This window comes from Procambarus clarkii, chromosome 15 (assembly GCF_040958095.1).
Source record: "Procambarus clarkii isolate CNS0578487 chromosome 15, FALCON_Pclarkii_2.0, whole genome shotgun sequence".
Lineage (NCBI taxonomy): Eukaryota > Metazoa > Arthropoda > Malacostraca > Decapoda > Cambaridae > Procambarus > Procambarus clarkii.
The window spans coordinates 46115006-46139220 of record NC_091164.1 but is presented as its reverse complement, the minus strand read 5'-3'; positions in this window follow the sequence as shown (position 1 = coordinate 46139220).

Genomic DNA, 24215 nt, shown 5'->3' with positions numbered 1-24215 from the left:
AAAACCAAGAACATTTTAGTTAATGCTAATGAAAACACATTGTTTTTTATTATTTGTATTGGAAACAACATTGTCATATGTCTTTTCTTAGATCTAAATAATACGAAACCTCGCTCTATGATTTGAAGTTAAAATCCTCATATATGGTAAAATAGTGACTTTTTTCACGTTTTTCATGTAGTGTGATTTTACGTAAATATATACGTTTTTAACAATATTTCGAAACATTTCATGTAGTATTACGATATGTGATTTGGCCTTCAAATCTCAGAATTTCGCATAATATTGCATTTTAAGCAAGTTTTCTTGCATTTTGTTTTGTACGAAAAATCGTCGAATTTAGCAATATTTTGACGTTTATCATCTCCTTTTCCTTTATGTGATTTAAACAAAATATCATCGAATTAGGCAATATTTTGCCGTTTTTCCACGTTTTTGTGAATTTTTAGTCTATGGGTATTAATTCATTATATATACGATAAAAATGATGCAAACACATAACTGATTAGATAATAACCTTAAATACTTCATTTTCAATCATCTATTTGTTTCTCGTTAAAAGATAAGATATTGAAAAGATAAGATATTGAAAAGGGGAGAAGTTCGGTTTTTATTGCATATATCGACGTTTCAGCCGGATTAGAGCGGTTTTACGTGTACATCTTCCGTCGGTAATATAAACGGAAAATCAAGAACATTTTAGTTAATGCTAATGAAAACACATTGATTTTTATCATTTGTATTGGAAACAACATTGTCATATATCTTTTCTTGGATCTAAATAATACGAAACCTCGCTCTATGATTTGAAGTTAAAATCCTCAAATATTGTATAATAGTGACTTTTTCACGTTAATCATGTAGTTTGATATTACGTAAATATATTCATTTTTACCAATATTTCGATACTATTTCATGTAGTATCACGATATGTGATTTGGCTTTCAAATCTCAGAATGTCGCATAATATTGCATTTTAAGCAAGTTTTCTTGCATTTTGTTTCGTACGAAAAATCATCGAATTTAGCAATATTTTGACGTTTATCATCCACTTTTCCTCTATGTGATTTAAACAAAATATCATCGAATTATGCAATATTTTGCCGTTTTTCCACGTTTTTGTGAATTTTCAGTTTATGGGTTTAATTCATTATATATACGATAAAAATGATGCAAACACATAATTGATTAGATAATAACCTTAAATACTTCATTTTCAATCATCTATTTGTTTCTCGTTAAAATACTGTGTATGATATTGAAAAAGGGAGAAGTTCGGTTTTTATTGCATATATCGACGTTTCAGCCGGATTAGAGCGGTTTTACGTGTACATCTTCCGTCGGTAATATAAACGGAAAATCAAGAACATTTTAGTTAATGCTAATGAAAACACATTGTTTTTTATCATTTGTATTGGAAACAACATTGTCATATGTCTTTTCTTGGATCTAAATAATACGAAACCTCGCTCTATGATTTTAAGTTAAAATTCTTCATATATGGTTAAATAGTGACTTTTTCACGTTTTTCGTGTAGTGTGATTTTACGTAAATATATACGTTTTTACCAATATTTCGATACTATTTCATGTAGTATCACGATATGTTTTTTGGCCTTCAAATCTCAGAATTTCGCATAATATTGCATTTTAAGCAAGTTTTCTTGCATTTTGTTTCGTACGAAAAATCGTCGAATTTAGCAATATTTTGACGTTTATCATCTCCTTTTCCTTTATGTGATTTAAACAAAATATCATCGAATTAGGCAATATTTTGCCGTTTCTTCACGTTTTTGTGAATTTTCAGTCTATGGGTATTAATTCATTATATATACGATACAAATGATGCAAACACATAATTGATTAGATAATAACCTTAAATACTTCATTTTCAATCATCTATTTGTTTCTCGTTAAAATACTGTGTAAGATATTGAAAAGGGGAGAAGTTCTGTTTTTATTGCATATATCGACGTTTCAGCCGGATTAGAGCTGTTTTACGTGTACATCTTCCATCGGTAATATAAACGGAAAACCAAGAACATTTTAGTTAATGCTAATGAAAACACATTGTTTTTTATTATTTGTATTGGAAACAACATTTTCATATGTCTTTTCTTAGATCTAAATAATACGCAACCTCGCTCTATGATTTGAAGTTAAAATCCTCATATATGGTAAAATAGTGACTTTTTTCACGTTTTTCATGTAGTGTGATTTTACGTAAATATATACGTTTTTAACAATATTTCGAAACATTTCATGTAGTATTACGATATGTGATTTGGCCTTCAAATCTCAGAATTTCGCATAATATTGCATTTTAAGCAAGTTTTCTTGCATTTTGTTTTGTACGAAAAATCGTCGAATTTAGCAATATTTTGACGTTTATCATCTCCTTTTCCTTGATGTGATTTAAACAAAATATCATCGAATTAGGCAATATTTTGCCGTTTTTCCACGTTTTTGTGAATTTTCAGTCTATGGGTATTAATTCATTATATATACGATAAAAATGATGCAAACACATAACTGATTAGATAATAACCTTTAATACTTCATTTTCAATCATCTATTTGTTTCTCGTTAAAATACTGTGTAAGATATTGAAAAGGGGAGAAGTTCGGTTTTTATTGCATATATCGACGTTTCAGCCGGATTAGAGCGGTTTTACGTGTACATCTTCCGTCGGTAATATAAACGGAAAATCAAGAACATTTTAGTAAATGCTAATGAAAACACATTGTTTTTTATCATTTGTATTGGAAACAACATTGTCATATATCTTTTCTTGGATCTAAATAATACGAAACCTCGCTCTATGATTTGAAGTTAAAATCCTCAAATATTGTATAATAGTGACTTTTTCACGTTAATCATGTAGTTTGATATTACGTAAATATATTCATTTTTTCCAATATTTCGATACTATTTCATGTAGTATCACGATATGTGATTTGGCTTTCAAATCTCAGAATGTCGCATAATATTGCATTTTAAGCAAGTTTTCTTGCATTTTGTTTCGTACATAAAATCATCGAATTTAGCAATATTTTGACGTTTATCATCCACTTTTCCTCTATGTGATTTAAACAAAATATCATCGAATTATGCAATATTTTGCCGTTTTTCCACGTTTTTGTGAATTTTCAGTTTATGGGTTTAATTCATTATATATACGATAAAAATGATGCAAACACATAATTGATTAGATAATAACCTTAAATACTTCATTTTCAATCATCTATTTGTTTCTCGTTAAAATACTGTGTAAGATATTGAAAAAGGGAGAAGTTCGGTTTTTATTGCATATATCGACGTTTCAGCCGGATTAGAGCGGTTTTACGTATACATCTTCCGTCGGTAATATAAACGGAAAATCAAGAACATTTTAGTTAATGCTAATGAAAACACATTGTTTTTTATTATTTGTATTGGAAACAACATTATCATATGTCTTTTCTTGGATCTAAATAATACGAAACCTCGCTCTATGATTTTAAGTTAAAATTCTTCATATATGGTAAAATAGTGACTTTTTCACGTTTTTCGTGTAGTGTGATTTTACGTAAATATATATGTTTTTACCAATATTTCGATACTATTTCATTTAGTATCACGATATGTTTTTTGGCCTTCAAATCTCAGAATTTTGCATAATATTGCATTTTAAGCAAGTTTTCTTGCATTTTGTTTCGTACGAAAAATCGTCGAATTTATCAATATTTTGACGTTTATCATCTCCTTTCCTTTATGTGATTTAAACAAAATATCATCGAATTAGGCAATATTTTGCCGTTTCTTCACGTTTTTGTGAATTTTCAGTCTATGGGTATTAATTCATTATATATACGATACAAATGATGCAAACACATAATTGATTAGATAATAACCTTAAATACTTCATTTTCAATCATCTATTTGTTTCTCGTTAAAATACTGTGTAAGATATTGAAAAGGGGAGAAGTTCTGTTTTTATTGCATATATCGACGTTTCAGCCGGATTAGAGCGGTTTTACGTGTACATCTTCCATCGGTAATATAAACGGAAAACCAAGAACATTTTAGTTAATGCTAATGAAAACACATTGTTTTTTATTATTTGTATTGGAAACAACATTGTCATATGTCTTTTCTTAGATCTAAATAATACGAAACCTCGCTCTATGATTTGAAGTTAAAATCCTCATATATGGTAAAATAGTGACTTTTTTCACGTTTTTCATGTAGTGTGATTTTACGTAAATATATACGTTTTTAACAATATTTCGAAACATTTCATGTAGTATTACGATATGTGATTTGGCCTTCAAATCTCAGAATTTCGCATAATATTGCATTTTAAGCAAGTTTTCTTGCATTTTGTTTTGTACGAAAAATCGTCGAATTTAGCAATATTTTGACGTTTATCATCTCCTTTTCCTTTATGTGATTTAAACAAAATATCATCGAATTAGGCAATATTTTGCCGTTTTTAGACGTTTTTGTGAATTTTTAGTCTATGGGTATTAATTCATTATATATACGATAAAAATGATGCAAACACATAACTGATTAGATAATAACCTTAAATACTTCATTTTCAATCATCTATTTGTTTCTCGTTAAAATACTGTGTAAGATATTGAAAAGGGGAGAAGTTCGGTTTTTATTGCATATATCGACGTTTCAGCCGGATTAGAGCGGTTTTACGTGTACATCTTCCGTCGGTAATATAAACGGAAAATCAAGAACATTTTAGTTAATGCTAATGAAAACACATTGATTTTTATCATTTGTATTGGAAACAACATTGTCATATATCTTTTCTTGGATCTAAATAATACGAAACCTCGCTCTATGATTTGAAGTTAAAATCCTCAAATATTGTATAATAGTGACTTTTTCACGTTAATCATGTAGTTTGATATTACGTAAATATATTCATTTTTACCAATATTTCGATACTATTTCATGTAGTATCACGATATGTGATTTGGCTTTCAAATCTCAGAATGTCGCATAATATTGCATTTTAAGCAAGTTTTCTTGCATTTTGTTTCGTACGAAAAATCATCGAATTTAGCAATATTTTGACGTTTATCATCCACTTTTCCTCTATGTGATTTAAACAAAATATCATCGAATTATGCAATATTTTGCCGTTTTTCCACGTTTTTGTGAATTTTCAGTTTATGGGTTTAATTCATTATATATACGATAAAAATGATGCAAACACATAATTGATTAGATAATAACCTTAAATACTTCATTTTCAATCATCTATTTGTTTCTCGTTAAAATACTGTGTAAGATATTGAAAAGGGGAGAAGTTCGGTTTTTATTGCATATATCGACGTTTCAGCCGGATTAGAGCGGTTTTACGTGTACATCTTCCGTCGGTAATATAAACGGAAAATCAAGAACATTTTAGTTAATGCTAATGAAAACACATTGTTTTTTATCATTTGTATTGGAAACAACATTGTCATATGTCTTTTCTTGGATCTAAATATTACGAAACCTCGCTCTATGATTTTAAGTTAAAATTTTTCATATATGGTAAAATAGTGACTTTTTCACGTTTTTCGTGTAGTGTGATTTTACGTAAATATATACGTTTTTACCAATATTTCGATACTATTTCATGTAGTATCACGATATGTTTTTTGGCCTTCAAATCTCAGAATTTCGCATAATATTGCATTTTAAGCAAGTTTTCTTGCATTTTGTTTCGTACGAAAAATCGTCGAATTTAGCAATATTTTGACGTTTATCATCTCCTTTTCCTTTATGTGATTTAAACAAAATATCATCGAATTAGGCAATATTTTGCCGTTTCTTCACGTTTTTGTGAATTTTCAGTCTATGGGTATTAATTCATTATATATACGATACAAATGATGCAAACACATAATTGATTAGATAATAACCATAAATACTTCATTTTCAATCATCTATTTGTTTCTCGTTAAAATACTGTGTAAGATATTGAAAAGGGGAGAAGTTCGGTTTTTATTGCATATATCGACGTTTCAGCCGGATTAGAGCGGTTTTACGTGTACATCTTCCGTCGGTAATATAAACAGAAAATCAAGAACATTTTAGTTAATGCTAATGAAAACACATTGTTTTTTATCATTTGTATTGGAAACAACATTGTCATATATCTTTTCTTAGATCTAAATAATACGAAACCTCGCTCTATGATTTGAAGTTAAAATCCTCATATATGGTAAAATAGTGACTTTTTTCACGTTTTTCATGTAGTGTGATTTTACGTAAATATATACGTTTTTAACAATATTTCGAAACATTTCATGTAGTATTACGATATGTGATTTGGCCTTCAAATCTCAGAATTTCGCATAATATTGCATTTTAAGCAAGTTTTCTTGCATTTTGTTTTGTACGAAAAATCGTCGAATTTAGCAATATTTTGACGTTTATCATCTCCTTTTCCTTTATGTGATTTAAACAAAATATCATCGAATTAGGCAATATTTTGCCGTTTCTTCACGTTTTTGTGAATTTTCAGTCTATGGGTATTAATTCATTATATATACGATACAAATGATGCAAACACATAATTGATTAGATAATAACCTTAAATACTTCATTTTCAATCATCTATTTGTTTCTCGTTAAAATACTGTGTAAGATATTGAAAAGGGGAGAAGTTCGGTTTTTATTGCATATATCGACGTTTCAGCCGGATTAGAGCGGTTTTACGTGTACATCTTCCGTCGGTAATATAAACGGAAAATCAAGAACATTTTAGTTAATGCTAATGAAAACACATTGTTTTTTATCATTTGTATTGGAAACAACATTGTCATATATCTTTTCTTGGATCTAAATAATACGAAACCTCGCTCTATGATTTGAAGTTAAAATCCTCAAATATTGTATAATAGTGACTTTTTCACGTTAATCATGTAGTTTGATATTACGTAAATATATTCATTTTTACCAATATTTCGATACTATTTCATGTAGTATCACGATATGTGATTTGGCTTTCAAATCTCAGAATGTCGCATAATATTGCATTTTAAGCAAGTTTTCTTGCATTTTGTTTCGTACGAAAAATCATCGAATTTAGCAATATTTTGACGTTTATCATCCACTTTTCCTTTATGTGATTTAAACAAAATATCATCGAATTATGCAATATTTTGCCGTTTTTCCACGTTTTTGTGAATTTTCAGTTTATGGGTTTAATTCATTATATATACGATAAAAATGATGCAAACACATAATTGATTAGATAATAACCTTAAATACTTCATTTTCAATCATCTATTTGTTTCTCGTTAAAATACTGTGTATGATATTGAAAAGGGGAGAAGTTCGGTTTTTATTGCATATATCGACGTTTCAGCCGGATTAGAGCGGTTTTACGTGTACATCTTCCGTCGGTAATATAAACGGAAAATCAAGAACATTTTAGTTAATGCTAATGAAAACACATTGTTTTTTATCATTTGTATTGGAAACAACATTGTCATATGTCTTTTCTTGGATCTAAATAATACGAAACCTCGCTCTATGATTTTAAGTTAAAATTCTTCATATATGGTTAAATAGTGACTTTTTCACGTTTTTCGTGTAGTGTGATTTTACGTAAATATATACGTTTTTACCAATATTTCGATACTATTTCATGTAGTATCACGATATGTTTTTTGGCCTTCAAATCTCAGAATTTCGCATAATATTGCATTTTAAGCAAGTTTTCTTGCATTTTGTTTCGTACGAAAAATCGTCGAATTTAGCAATATTTTGACGTTTATCATCTCCTTTTCCTTTATGTGATTTAAACAAAATATCATCGAATTAGGCAATATTTTGCCGTTTCTTCACGTTTTTGTGAATTTTCAGTCTATGGGTATTAATTCATTATATATACGATACAAATGATGCAAACACATAATTGATTAGATAATAACCTTAAATACTTCATTTTCAATCATCTATTTGTTTCTCGTTAAAATACTGTGTAAGATATTGAAAAGGGGAGAAGTTCTGTTTTTATTGCATATATCGACGTTTCAGCCGGATTAGAGCTGTTTTACGTGTACATCTTCCATCGGTAATATAAACGGAAAACCAAGAACATTTTAGTTAATGCTAATGAAAACACATTGTTTTTTATTATTTGTATTGGAAACAACATTGTCATATGTCTTTTCTTAGATCTAAATAATACGCAACCTCGCTCTATGATTTGAAGTTAAAATCCTCATATATGGTAAAATAGTGACTTTTTTCACGTTTTTCATGTAGTGTGATTTTACGTAAATATATACGTTTTTAACAATATTTCGAAACATTTCATGTAGTATTACGATATGTGATTTGGCCTTCAAATCTCAGAATTTCGCATAATATTGCATTTTAAGCAAGTTTTCTTGCATTTTGTTTTGTACGAAAAATCGTCGAATTTAGCAATATTTTGACGTTTATCATCTCCTTTTCCTTGATGTGATTTAAACAAAATATCATCGAATTAGGCAATATTTTGCCGTTTTTCCACGTTTTTGTGAATTTTCAGTCTATGGGTATTAATTCATTATATATACGATAAAAATGATGCAAACACATAATTGATTAGATAATAACCTTTAATACTTCATTTTCAATCATCTATTTGTTTCTCGTTAAAATACTGTGTAAGATATTGAAAAGGGGAGAAGTTCGGTTTTTATTGCATATATCGACGTTTCAGCCGGATTAGAGCGGTTTTACGTGTACATCTTCCGTCGGTAATATAAACGGAAAATCAAGAACATTTTAGTTAATGCTAATGAAAACACATTGTTTTTTATCATTTGTATTGGAAACAACATTGTCATATATCTTTTCTTGGATCTAAATAATACGAAACCTCGCTCTATGATTTGAAGTTAAAATCCTCAAATATTGTATAATAGTGACTTTTTCACGTTAATCATGTAGTTTGATATTACGTAAATATATTCATTTTTTCCAATATTTCGATACTATTTCATGTAGTATCACGATATGTGATTTGGCTTTCAAATCTCAGAATGTCGCATAATATTGCATTTTAAGCAAGTTTTCTTGCATTTTGTTTCGTACGAAAAATCATCGAATTTAGCAATATTTTGACGTTTATCATCCACTTTTCCTCTATGTGATTTAAACAAAATATCATCGAATTATGCAATATTTTGCCGTTTTTCCACGTTTTTGTGAATTTTCAGTTTATGGGTTTAATTCATTATATATACGATAAAAATGATGCAAACACATAATTGATTAGATAATAACCTTAAATACTTCATTTTCAATCATCTATTTGTTTCTCGTTAAAATACTGTGTATGATATTGAAAAGGGGAGAAGTTCGGTTTTTATTGCATATATCGACGTTTCAGCCGGATTAGAGCGGTTTTACGTGTACATCTTCCGTCGGTAATATAAACGGAAAATCAAGAACATTTTAGTTAATGCTAATGAAAACACATTGTTTTTTATCATTTGTATTGGAAACAACATTGTCATATGTCTTTTCTTGGATCTAAATAATACGAAACCTCGCTCTATGATTTTAAGTTAAAATTCTTCATATATGGTAAAATAGTGACTTTTTCACGTTTTTCGTGTAGTGTGATTTTACGTAAATATATACGTTTTTACCAATATTTCGATACTATTTCATGTAGTATCACGATATGTTTTTTGGCCTTCAAATCTCAGAATTTCGCATAATATTGCATTTTAAGCAAGTTTTCTTGCATTTTGTTTCGTACGAAAAATCGTCGAATTTAGCAATATTTTGACGTTTATCATCTCCTTTTCCTTTATGTGATTTAAACAAAATATCATCGAATTAGGCAATATTTTGCCGTTTCTTCACGTTTTTGTGAATTTTCAGTCTATGGGTATTAATTCATTATATATACGATACAAATGATGCAAACACATAATTGATTAGATAATAACCTTAAATACTTCATTTTCAATCATCTATTTGTTTCTCGTTAAAATACTGTGTAAGATATTGAAAAGGGGAGAAGTTCTGTTTTTATTGCATATATCGACGTTTCAGCCGGATTAGAGCGGTTTTACGTGTACATCTTCCATCGGTAATATAAACGGAAAACCAAGAACATTTTAGTTAATGCTAATGAAAACACATTGTTTTTTATTATTTGTATTGGAAACAACATTGTCATATGTCTTTTCTTAGATCTAAATAATACGCAACCTCGCTCTATGATTTGAAGTTAAAATCCTCATATATGGTAAAATAGTGACTTTTTTCACGTTTTTCATGTAGTGTGATTTTACGTAAATATATACGTTTTTAACAATATTTCGAAACATTTCATGTAGTATTACGATATGTGATTTGGCCTTCAAATCTCAGAATTTCGCATAAAATTGCATTTTAAGCAAGTTTTCTTGCATTTTGTTTTGTACGAAAAATCGTCGAATTTAGCAATATTTTGACGTTTATCATCTCCTTTTCCTTTATGTGATTTAAACAAAATATCATCGAATTAGGCAATATTTTGCCGTTTTTCCACGTTTTTGTGAATTTTCAGTCAATGGGTATTAATTCATTATATATACGATAAAAATGATGCAAACACATAACTGATTAGATAATAACCTTAAATACTTCATTTTCAATCATCTATTTGTTTCTCGTTAAAATACTGTGTAAGATATTGAAAAGGGGAGAAGTTCGGTTTTTATTGCATATATCGACGTTTCAGCCGGATTAGAGCGGTTTTACGTGTACATCTTCCGTCGGTAATATAAACGGAAAATCAAGAACATTTTAGTTAATGCTAATGAAAACACATTGTTTTTTATCATTTGTATTGGAAACAACATTGTCATATATCTTTTCTTGGATCTAAATAATACGAAACCTCGCTCTATGATTTGAAGTTAAAATCCTCAAATATTGTATAATAGTGACTTTTTCACGTTAATCATGTAGTTTGATATTACGTAAATATATTCATTTTTTCCAATATTTCGATACTATTTCATGTAGTATCACGATATGTGATTTGGCTTTCAAATCTCAGAATGTCGCATAATATTGCATTTTAAGCAAGTTTTCTTGCATTTTGTTTCGTACATAAAATCATCGAATTTAGCAATATTTTGACGTTTATCATCCACTTTTCCTCTATGTGATTTAAACAAAATATCATCGAATTATGCAATATTTTGCCGTTTTTCCACGTTTTTGTGAATTTTCAGTTTATGGGTTTAATTCATTATATATACGATAAAAATGATGCAAACACATAATTGATTAGATAATAACCTTAAATACTTCATTTTCAATCATCTATTTGTTTCTCGTTAAAATACTGTGTAAGATATTGAAAAGGGGAGAAGTTCGGTTTTTATTGCATATATCGACGTTTCAACCGGATTAGAGCGGTTTTACGTGTACATCTTCCGTCGGTAATATAAACGGAAAATCAAGAACATTTTTGTTAATGCTAATGAAAACACATTGTTTTTTATCATTTGTATTGGAAACAACATTATCATATGTCTTTTCTTGGATCTAAATAATACGAAACCTCGCTCTATGATTTTAAGTTAAAATTCTTCATATATGGTAAAATAGTGACTTTTTCACGTTTTTCGTGTAGTGTGATTTTACGTAAATATATACGTTTTTACCAATATTTCGATACTATTTCATTTAGTATCACGATATGTTTTTTGGCCTTCAAATCTCAGAATTTTGCATAATATTGCATTTTAAGCAAGTTTTCTTGCATTTTGTTTCGTACGAAAAATCGTCGAATTTATCAATATTTTGACGTTTATCATCTCCTTTTCCTTTATGTGATTTAAACAAAATATCATCGAATTAGGCAATATTTTGCCGTTTCTTCACGTTTTTGTGAATTTTCAGTCTATGGGTATTAATTCATTATATATACGATACAAATGATGCAAACACATAATTGATTAGATAATAACCTTAAATACTTCATTTTCAATCATCTATTTGTTTCTCGTTAAAATACTGTGTAAGATATTGAAAAGGGGAGAAGTTCTGTTTTTATTGCATATATCGACGTTTCAGCCGGATTAGAGCGGTTTTACGTGTACATCTTCCATCGGTAATATAAACGGAAAACCAAGAACATTTTAGTTAATGCTAATGAAAACACATTGTTTTTTATTATTTGTATTGGAAACAACATTGTCATATGTCTTTTCTTAGATCTAAATAATACGCAACCTCGCTCTATGATTTGAAGTTAAAATCCTCATATATGGTAAAATAGTGACTTTTTTCACGTTTTTCATGTAGTGTGATTTTACGTAAATATATACGTTTTTAACAATATTTCGAAACATTTCATGTAGTATTACGATATGTGATTTGGCCTTCAAATCTCAGAATTTCGCATAATATTGCATTTTAAGCAAGTTTTCTTGCATTTTGTTTTGTACGAAAAATCGTCGAATTTAGCAATATTTTGACGTTTATCATCTCCTTTTTCTTTATGTGATTTAAACAAAATATCATCGAATTAGGCAATATTTTGCCGTTTTTCCACGTTTTTGTGAATTTTCAGTCTATGGGTATTAATTCATTATATATACGATAAAAATGATGCAAACACATAACTGATTAGATAATAACCTTAAATACTTCATTTTCAATCATCTATTTGTTTCTCGTTAAAATACTGTGTAAGATATTGAAAAGGGGAGAAGTTCGGTTTTTATTGCATATATCGACGTTTCAGCCGGATTAGAGCGGTTTTACGTGTACATCTTCCGTCGGTAATATAAACGGAAAATCAAGAACATTTTAATTAATGCTAATGAAAACACATTGTTTTTTATCATTTGTATTGGAAACAACATTGTCATATGTCTTTTCTTGGATCTAAATAATACGAAACCTCGCTCTATGATTTTAAGTTAAAATTCTTCATATATGGTAAAATAGTGACTTTTTCACGTTTTTCGTGTAGTGTGATTTTACGTAAATATATACGTTTTTACCAATATTTCGATACTATTTCATTTAGTATCACGATATGTTTTTTGGCCTTCAAATCTCAGAATTTTGAATAATATTGCATTTTAAGCAAGTTTTCTTGCATTTTGTTTCGTACGAAAAATCATCGAATTTAGCAATATTTTGACGTTTATCATCCACTTTTCCTCTATGTGATTTAAACAAAATATCATCGAATTATGCAATATTTTGCCGTTTTTCCACGTTTTTGTGAATTTTCAGTTTATGGGTTTAATTCATTATATATACGATAAAAATGATGCAAACACATAATTGATTAGATAATAACCTTAAATACTTCATTTTCAATCATCTATTTGTTTCTCGTTAAAATACTGAGTATGATATTGAAAAGGGGAGAAGTTCGGTTTTTATTGCATATATCGACGTTTCAGCCGGATTAGAGCGGTTTTACGTGTACATCTTCCGTCGGTAATATAAACGGAAAATCAAGAACATTTTAGTTAATGCTAATGAAAACACATTGTTTTTTTATCATTTGTATTGGAAACAACATTGTCATATGTCTTTTCTTGGATCTAAATAATACGAAACCTCGCTCTATGATTTTAAGTTAAAATTCTTCATATATGGTAAAATAGTGACTTTTGCCGTTTTTTTTTATAAAAAAATATTTTGCCGTTTTTCCACGTTTTTGTGAATTTTCAGTTTATGGGTTTAATTCATTATATATACGATAAAAATGATGCAAACACATAATTGATTAGATAATAACCTTAAATACTTCATTTTCAATCATCTATTTGTTTCTCGTTAAAATACTGAGTATGATATTGAAAAGGGGAGAAGTTCGGTTTTTATTGCATATATCGACGTTTCAGCCGGATTAGAGCGGTTTTACGTGTACATCTTCCGTCGGTAATATAAACGGAAAATCAAGAACATTTTAGTTAATGCTAATGAAAACACATTGTTTTTTATCATTTGTATTGGAAACAACATTGTCATATGTCTTTTCTTGGATCTAAATAATACGAAACCTCGCTCTATGATTTTAAGTTAAAATTCTTCATATATGGGAAAATAGTGACTTTTTCACGTTTTTCGTGTAGTGTGATTTTACGTAAATATATACGTTTTTACCAATATTTCGATACTATTTCACGATATGTTTTTTGGCCTTCAAATCTCAGAATTTCGCATAATATTGCATTTTAAGCAAGTTTTCTTGCATTTTGTTTCGTACGAAAAATCGTCGAATTTAGCAATATTTTGACGTTTATCATCTCCTTTTCCTTTATGTGATTTAAACAAAATATCATCGAATTAGGCAATATTTTGCCGTTTCTTCACGTTTTTGTGAATTTTCAGTCTATGGGTATTAATTCATTATATATACGATACAAATGATGCAAACACATAATTGATTAGATAATAACCTTAAATACTTCATTTTCAATCATCTATTTGTTTCTCGTTAAAATACTGTGTAAGATATTGAAAAGGGGAGAAGTTCTGTTTTTATTGCATATATCGACGTTTCAGCCGGATTAGAGCGGTTTTACGTGTACATCTTCCATCGGTAATATAAACGGAAAACCAAGAACATTTTAGTTAATGCTAATGAAAACACATTTTTTTTATTATTTGTATTGGAAACAACATTGTCATATGTCTTTTCTTAGATCTAAATAATACGCAACCTCGCTCTATGATTTGAAGTTAAAATCCTCATATATGGTAAAATAGTGACTTTTTTCACGTTTTTCATGTAGTGTGATTTTACGTAAATATATACGTTTTTAACAATATTTCGAAACATTTCATGTAGTATTACGATATGTGATTTGGCCTTCAAATCTCAGAATTTCGCATAAAATTGCATTTTAAGCAAGTTTTCTTGCATTTTGTTTTGTACGAAAAATCGTCGAATTTAGCAATATTTTGACGTTTATCATCTCCTTTTCCTTTATGTGATTTAAACAAAATATCATCGAATTAGGCAATATTTTGCCGTTTTTCCACGTTTTTGTGAATTTTCAGTCTATGGGTATTAATTCATTATATATACGATAAAAATGATGCAAACACATAACTGATTAGATAATAACCTTAAATACTTCATTTTCAATCATCTATTTGTTTCTCGTTAAAATACTGTGTAAGATATTGAAAAGGGGAGAAGTTCGGTTTTTATTGCATATATCGACGTTTCAGCCGGATTAGAGCGGTTTTACGTGTACATCTTCCGTCGGTAATATAAACGGAAAATCAAGAACATTTTAGTTAATGCTAATGAAAACACATTGTTTTTTATCATTTGTATTGGAAACAACATTGTCATATGTCTTTTCTTGGATCTAAATAATACGAAACCTCGCTCTATGATTTTAAGTTAAAATTCTTCATATATGGTAAAATAGTGACTTTTTCACGTTTTTCGTGTAGTGTGATTTTACGTAAATATATACGTTTTTACCAATATTTCGATACTATTTCATTTAGTATCACGATATGTTTTTTGGCCTTCAAATCTCAGAATTTTGAATAATATTGCATTTTAAGCAAGTTTTCTTGCATTTTGTTTCGTACGAAAAATCGTCGAATTTATCAATATTTTGACGTTTATCATCTCCGTTTCCTTTATGTGATTTAAACAAAATATCATCGAATTAGGCAATATTTTGCCGTTTTTCCACTTTTTTGTGAATTTTCAGTCTATGGGTATTAATTCATTATATATACGATAAAAATGATGCAAGCACATAACTGATTAGATAATAACCTTAAATAGTTCATTTTCAATCAACTATTTGTTTCTCATTAAAATACTGAGTAAGATATTAAAAAGGGGAGAAGTTCTGTTTTTATTGCATATATCGACGTTTCAGCCGGAATAGAGCGTTTTTCGTGTACATTTTCTTTAGGTAAAATAAACGGAAAATCAGGAACATTTTAGTTAATGCTAATGAAAACACATTGTTTTTTATCATTTGTATTGAAAACAACATTGTCATATATCTTTTCTTGGATCTAAATAATACGAAACCTCGCTCTATGATTTGAAGTTAAAATCCTCAAATATTGAATAATAGTGACTTTTTCACGTTAATCATGTAGTTTGATATTACGTAAATATATTAATTTTTACCAATATTTCGATACTATTTCATGCAGTATGTGATTTGGCTTTCAAATCTCAGAATGTCGCATAATATTGCATTTTAAGCAAGTTTTCTTGCATTTTGTTTCGTACGAAAAATCATCGAATTTAGCAATATTTTGACGTTTATCATCCACTTTTCCTTTATGTGATTTAAACAAAATATCATCGAATTATGCAATATTTTGCCGTTTTTCCACGTTTTTGTGAATTTTCAGTTTATGGGTTTAATTCATTATATATACGATAAAAATGATGCAAACACATAATTGATTAGATAATAACCTTAAATACTTCATTTTCAATCATCTATTTGTTTCTCGTTAAAATACTGTGTATGATATTGAAAAGGGGAGAAGTTCGGTTTTTATTGCATATATCGACGTTTCAGCCGGATTAGAGCGGTTTTACGTGTACATCTTCCGTCGGTAATATAAACGGAAAATCAAGAACATTTTAGTTAATGCTAATGAAAACACATTGTTTTTTATCATTTGTATTGGAAACAACATTGTCATATGTCTTTTCTTGGATCTAAATAATACGAAACCTCGCTCTATGATTTTAAGTTAAAATTCTTCATATATGGTTAAATAGTGACTTTTTCACGTTTTTCGTGTAGTGTGATTTTACGTAAATATATACGTTTTTACCAATATTTCGATACTATTTCATGTAGTATCACGATATGTTTTTTGGCCTTCAAATCTCAGAATTTCGCATAATATTGCATTTTAAGCAAGTTTTCTTGCATTTTGTTTCGTACGAAAAATCGTCGAATTTAGCAATATTTTGACGTTTATCATCTCCTTTTCCTTTATGTGATTTAAACAAAATATCATCGAATTAGGCAATATTTTGCCGTTTCTTCACGTTTTTGTGAATTTTCAGTCTATGGGTATTAATTCATTATATATACGATACAAATGATGCAAACACATAATTGATTAGATAATAACCTTAAATACTTCATTTTCAATCATCTATTTGTTTCTCGTTAAAATACTGTGTAAGATATTGAAAAGGGGAGAAGTTCTGTTTTTATTGCATATATCGACGTTTCAGCCGGATTAGAGCTGTTTTACGTGTACATCTTCCATCGGTAATATAAACGGAAAACCAAGAACATTTTAGTTAATGCTAATGAAAACACATTGTTTTTTATTATTTGTATTGGAAACAACATTGTCATATGTCTTTTCTTAGATCTAAATAATACGCAACCTCGCTCTATGATTTGAAGTTAAAATCCTCATATATGGTAAAATAGTGACTTTTTTCACGTTTTTCATGTAGTGTGATTTTACGTAAATATATACGTTTTTAACAATATTTCGAAACATTTCATGTAGTATTACGATATGTGATTTGGCCTTCAAATCTCAGAATTTCGCATAATATTGCATTTTAAGCAAGTTTTCTTGCATTTTGTTTTGTACGAAAAATCGTCGAATTTAGCAATATTTTGACGTTTATCATCTCCTTTTCCTTGATGTGATTTAAACAAAATATCATCGAATTAGGCAATATTTTGCCGTTTTTCCACGTTTTTGTGAATTTTCAGTCTATGGGTATTAATTCATTATATATACGATAAAAATGATGCAAACACATAATTGATTAGATAATAACCTTTAATACTTCATTTTCAATCATCTATTTGTTTCTCGTTAAAATACTGTGTAAGATATTGAAAAGGGGAGAAGTTCGGTTTTTATTGCATATATCGACGTTTCAGCCGGATTAGAGCGGTTTTACGTGTACATCTTCCGTCGGTAATATAAACGGAAAATCAAGAACATTTTAGTTAATGCTAATGAAAACACATTGTTTTTTATCATTTGTATTGGAAACAACATTGTCATATATCTTTTCTTGGATCTAAATAATACGAAACCTCGCTCTATGATTTGAAGTTAAAATCCTCAAATATTGTATAATAGTGACTTTTTCACGTTAATCATGTAGTTTGATATTACGTAAATATATTCATTTTTTCCAATATTTCGATACTATTTCATGTAGTATCACGATATGTGATTTGGCTTTCAAATCTCAGAATGTCGCATAATATTGCATTTTAAGCAAGTTTTCTTGCATTTTGTTTCGTACGAAAAATCATCGAATTTAGCAATATTTTGACGTTTATCATCCACTTTTCCTCTATGTGATTTAAACAAAATATCATCGAATTATGCAATATTTTGCCGTTTTTCCACGTTTTTGTGAATTTTCAGTTTATGGGTTTAATTCATTATATATACGATAAAAATGATGCAAACACATAATTGATTAGATAATAACCTTAAATACTTCATTTTCAATCATCTATTTGTTTCTCGTTAAAATACTGTGTATGATATTGAAAAGGGGAGAAGTTCGGTTTTTATTGCATATATCGACGTTTCAGCCGGATTAGAGCGGTTTTACGTGTACATCTTCCGTCGGTAATATAAACGGAAAATCAAGAACATTTTAGTTAATGCTAATGAAAACACATTGTTTTTTATCATTTGTATTGGAAACAACATTGTCATATGTCTTTTCTTGGATCTAAATAATACGAAACCTCGCTCTATGATTTTAAGTTAAAATTCTTCATATATGGTAAAATAGTGACTTTTTCACGTTTTTCGTGTAGTGTGATTTTACGTAAATATATACGTTTTTACCAATATTTCGATACTATTTCATGTAGTATCACGATATGTTTTTTGGCCTTCAAATCTCAGAATTTCGCATAATATTGCATTTTAAGCAAGTTTTCTTGCATTTTGTTTCGTACGAAAAATCGTCGAATTTAGCAATATTTTGACGTTTATCATCTCCTTTTCCTTTATGTGATTTAAACAAAATATCATCGAATTAGGCAATATTTTGCCGTTTCTTCACGTTTTTGTGAATTTTCAGTCTATGGGTTTTAATTCATTATATATACGATACAAATGATGCAAACACATAATTGATTAGATAATAACCTTAAATACTTCATTTTCAATCATCTATTTGTTTCTCGTTAAAATACTGTGTAAGATATTGAAAAGGGGAGAAGTTCGGTTTTTATTGCATATATCGACGTTTCAGCCGGATTAGAGCGGTTTTACGTGTACATCTTCCATCGGTAATATAAACGGAAAACCAAGAACATTTTAGTTAATGCTAATGAAAACACATTGTTTTTTATTATTTGTATTGGAAACAACATTGTCATATGTCTTTTCTTAGATCTAAATAATACGCAACCTCGCTCTATGATTTGAAGTTAAAATCCTCATATATGGTAAAATAGTGACTTTTTTCACGTTTTTCATGTAGTGTGATTTTACGTAAATATATACGTTTTTAACAATATTTCGAAACATTTCATGTAGTATTACGATATGTGATTTGGCCTTCAAATCTCAGAATTTCGCATAAAATTGCATTTTAAGCAAGTTTTCTTGCATTTTGTTTTGTACGAAAAATCGTCGAATTTAGCAATATTTTGACGTTTATCATCTCCTTTTCCTTTATGTGATTTAAACAAAATATCATCGAATTAGGCAATATTTTGCCGTTTTTCCACGTTTTTGTGAATTTTCAGTCTATGGGTATTAATTCATTATATATACGATAAAAATGATGCAAACACATAACTGATTAGATAATAACCTTAAATACTTCATTTTCAATCATCTATTTGTTTCTCGTTAAAATACTGTGTAAGATATTGAAAAGGGGAGAAGTTCGGTTTTTATTGCATATATCGACGTTTCAGCCGGATTAGAGCGGTTTTACGTGTACATCTTCCGTCGGTAATATAAACGGAAAATCAAGAACATTTTAGTTAATGCTAATGAAAACACATTGTTTTTTATCATTTGTATTGGAAACAACATTGTCATATATCTTTTCTTGGATCTAAATAATACGAAACCTCGCTCTATGATTTGAAGTTAAAATCCTCAAATATTGTATAATAGTGACTTTTTCACGTTAATCATGTAGTTTGATATTACGTAAATATATTCATTTTTTCCAATATTTCGATACTATTTCATGTAGTATCACGATATGTGATTTGGCTTTCAAATCTCAGAATGTCGCATAATATTGCATTTTAAGCAAGTTTTCTTGCATTTTGTTTCGTACATAAAATCATCGAATTTAGCAATATTTTGACGTTTATCATCCACTTTTCCTCTATGTGATTTAAACAAAATATCATCGAATTATGCAATATTTTGCCGTTTTTCCACGTTTTTGTGAATTTTCAGTTTATGGGTTTAATTCATTATATATACGATAAAAATGATGCAAACACATAATTGATTAGATAATAACCTTAAATACTTCATTTTCAATCATCTATTTGTTTCTCGTTAAAATACTGTGTAAGATATTGAAAAGGGGAGAAGTTCGGTTTTTATTGCATATATCGACGTTTCAGCCGGATTAGAGCGGTTTTACGTGTACATCTTCCGTCGGTAATATAAACGGAAAATCAAGAACATTTTAGTTAATGCTAATGAAAACACATTGTTTTTTATCATTTGTATTGGAAACAACATTATCATGTCTTTTCTTGGATCTAAATAATACGAAACCTCGCTCTATGATTTTAAGTTAAAATTCTTCATATATGGTAAAATAGTGACTTTTTCACGTTTTTCGTGTAGTGTGATTTTACGTAAATATATACGTTTTTACCAATATTTCGATACTATTTCATTTAGTATCACGATATGTTTTTTGGCCTTCAAATCTCAGAATTTTGCATAATATTGCATTTTAAGCAAGTTTTCTTGCATTTTGTTTCGTACGAAAAATCGTCGAATTTATCAATATTTTGACGTTTATCATCTCCTTTTCCTTTATGTGATTTAAACAAAATATCATCGAATTAGGCAATATTTTGCCGTTTCTTCACGTTTTTGTGAATTTTCAGTCTATGGGTATTAATTCATTATATATACGATTCAAATGATGCAAACACATAATTGATTAGATAATAACCTTAAATACTTCATTTTCAATCATCTATTTGTTTCTCGTTAAAATACTGTGTAAGATATTGAAAAGGGGAGAAGTTCTGTTTTTATTGCATATATCGACGTTTCAGCCGGATTAGAGCGGTTTTACGTGTACATCTTCCATCGGTAATATAAACGGAAAACCAAGAACATTTTAGTTAATGCTAATGAAAACACATTGTTTTTTATTATTTGTATTGGAAACAACATTGTCATATGTCTTTTCTTAGATCTAAATAATACGCAACCTCGCTCTATGATTTGAAGTTAAAATCCTCATATATGGTAAAATAGTGACTTTTTTCACGTTTTTCATGTAGTGTGATTTTACGTAAATATATACGTTTTTAACAATATTTCGAAACATTTCATGTAGTATTACGATATGTGATTTGGCCTTCAAATCTCAGAATTTCGCATAATATTGCTTTTAAGCAAGTTTTCTTGCATTTTGTTTTGTACGAAAAATCGTCGAATTTAGCAATATTTTGACGTTTATCATCTCCTTTTTCTTTATGTGATTTAAACAAAATATCATCGAATTAGGCAATATTTTGCCGTTTTTCCACGTTTTTGTGAATTTTCAGTCTATGGGTATTAATTCATTATATATACGATAAAAATGATGCAAACACATAACTGATTAGATAATAACCTTAAATACTTCATTTTCAATCATCTATTTGTTTCTCGTTAAAATACTGTGTAAGATATTGAAAAGGGGAGAAGTTCGGTTTTTATTGCATATATCGACGTTTCAGCCGGATTAGAGCGGTTTTACGTGTACATCTTCCGTCGGTAATATAAACGGAAAATCAAGAACATTTTAGTTAATGCTAATGAAAACACATTGTTTTTTATCATTTGTATTGGAAACAACATTGTCATATATCTTTTCTTGGATCTAAATAATACGAAACCTCGCTCTATGATTTGAAGTTAAAATCCTCAAATATTGTATAATAGTGACTTTTTCACGTTAATCATGTAGTTTGATATTACGTAAATATATTCATTTTTTCCAATATTTCGATACTATTTCATGTAGTATCACGATATGTGATTTGGCTTTCAAATCTCAGAATGTCGCATAATATTGCATTTTAAGCAAGTTTTCTTGCATTTTGTTTCGTACGAAAAATCATCGAATTTAGCAATATTTTGACGTTTATCATCCACTTTTCCTCTATGTGATTTAAACAAAATATCATCGAATTATGCAATATTTTGCCGTTTTTCCACGTTTTTGTGAATTTTCAGTTTATGGGTTTAATTCATTATATATACGATAAAAATGATGCAAACACATAATTGATTAGATAATAACCTTAAATACTTCATTTTCAATCATCTATTTGTTTCTCGTTAAAATACTGAGTATGATATTGAAAAGGGGAGAAGTTCGGTTTTTATTGCATATATCGACGTTTCAGCCGGATTAGAGCGGTTTTACGTGTACATCTTCCGTCGGTAATATAAACGGAAAATCAAGAACATTTTAGTTAATGCTAATGAAAACACATTGTTTTTTTATCATTTGTATTGGAAACAACATTGTCATATGTCTTTTCTTGGATCTAAATAATACGAAACCTCGCTCTATGATTTTAAGTTAAAATTCTTCATATATGGTAAAATAGTGACTTTTGCCGTTTTTTTTTATAAAAAAATATTTTGCCGTTTTTCCACGTTTTTGTGAATTTTCAGTTTATGGGTTTAATTCATTATATATACGATAAAAATGATGCAAACACATAATTGATTAGATAATAACCTTAAATACTTCATTTTCAATCATCTATTTGTTTCTCGTTAAAATACTGAGTATGATATTGAAAAGGGGAGAAGTTCGGTTTTTATTGCATATATCGACGTTTCAGCCGGATTAGAGCGGTTTTACGTGTACATCTTCCGTCGGTAATATAAACGGAAAATCAAGAACATTTTAGTTAATGCTAATGAAAACACATTGTTTTTTATCATTTGTATTGGAAACAACATTGTCATATGTCTTTTCTTGGATCTAAATAATACGAAACCTCGCTCTATGATTTTAAGTTAAAATTCTTCATATATCGTAAAATAGTGACTTTTTCACGTTTTTCGTGTAGTGTGATTTTACGTAAATATATACGTTTTTACCAATATTTCGATACTATTTCACGATATGTTTTTTGGCCTTCAAATCTCAGAATTTCGCATAATATTGCATTTTAAGCAAGTTTTCTTGCATTTTGTTTCGTACGAAAAATCGTCGAATTTAGCAATATTTTGACGTTTATCATCTCCTTTTCCTTTATGTGATTTAAACAAAATATCATCGAATTAGGCAATATTTTGCCGTTTCTTCACGTTTTTGTGAATTTTCAGTCTATGGGTATTAATTCATTATATATACGATACAAATGATGCAAACACATAATTGATTAGATAATAACCTTAAATACTTCATTTTCAATCATCTATTTGTTTCTCGTTAAAATACTGTGTAAGATATTGAAAAGGGGAGAAGTTCTGTTTTTATTGCATATATCGACGTTTCAGCCGGATTAGAGCGGTTTTACGTGTACATCTTCCATCGGTAATATAAACGGAAAACCAAGAACATTTTAGTTAATGCTAATGAAAACACATTTTTTTTATTATTTGTATTGGAAACAACATTGTCATATGTCTTTTCTTAGATCTAAATAATACGCAACCTCGCTCTATGATTTGAAGTTAAAATCCTCATATATGGTAAAATAGTGACTTTTTTCACGTTTTTCATGTAGTGTGATTTTACGTAAATATATACGTTTTTAACAATATTTCGAAACATTTCATGTAGTATTACGATATGTGATTTGGCCTTCAAATCTCAGAATTTCGCATAAAATTGCATTTTAAGCAAGTTTTCTTGCATTTTGTTTTGTACGAAAAATCGTCGAATTTAGCAATATTTTGACGTTTATCATCTCCTTTTCCTTTATGTGATTTAAACAAAATATCATCGAATTAGGCAATATTTTGCCGTTTTTCCACGTTTTTGTGAATTTTCAGTCTATGGGTATT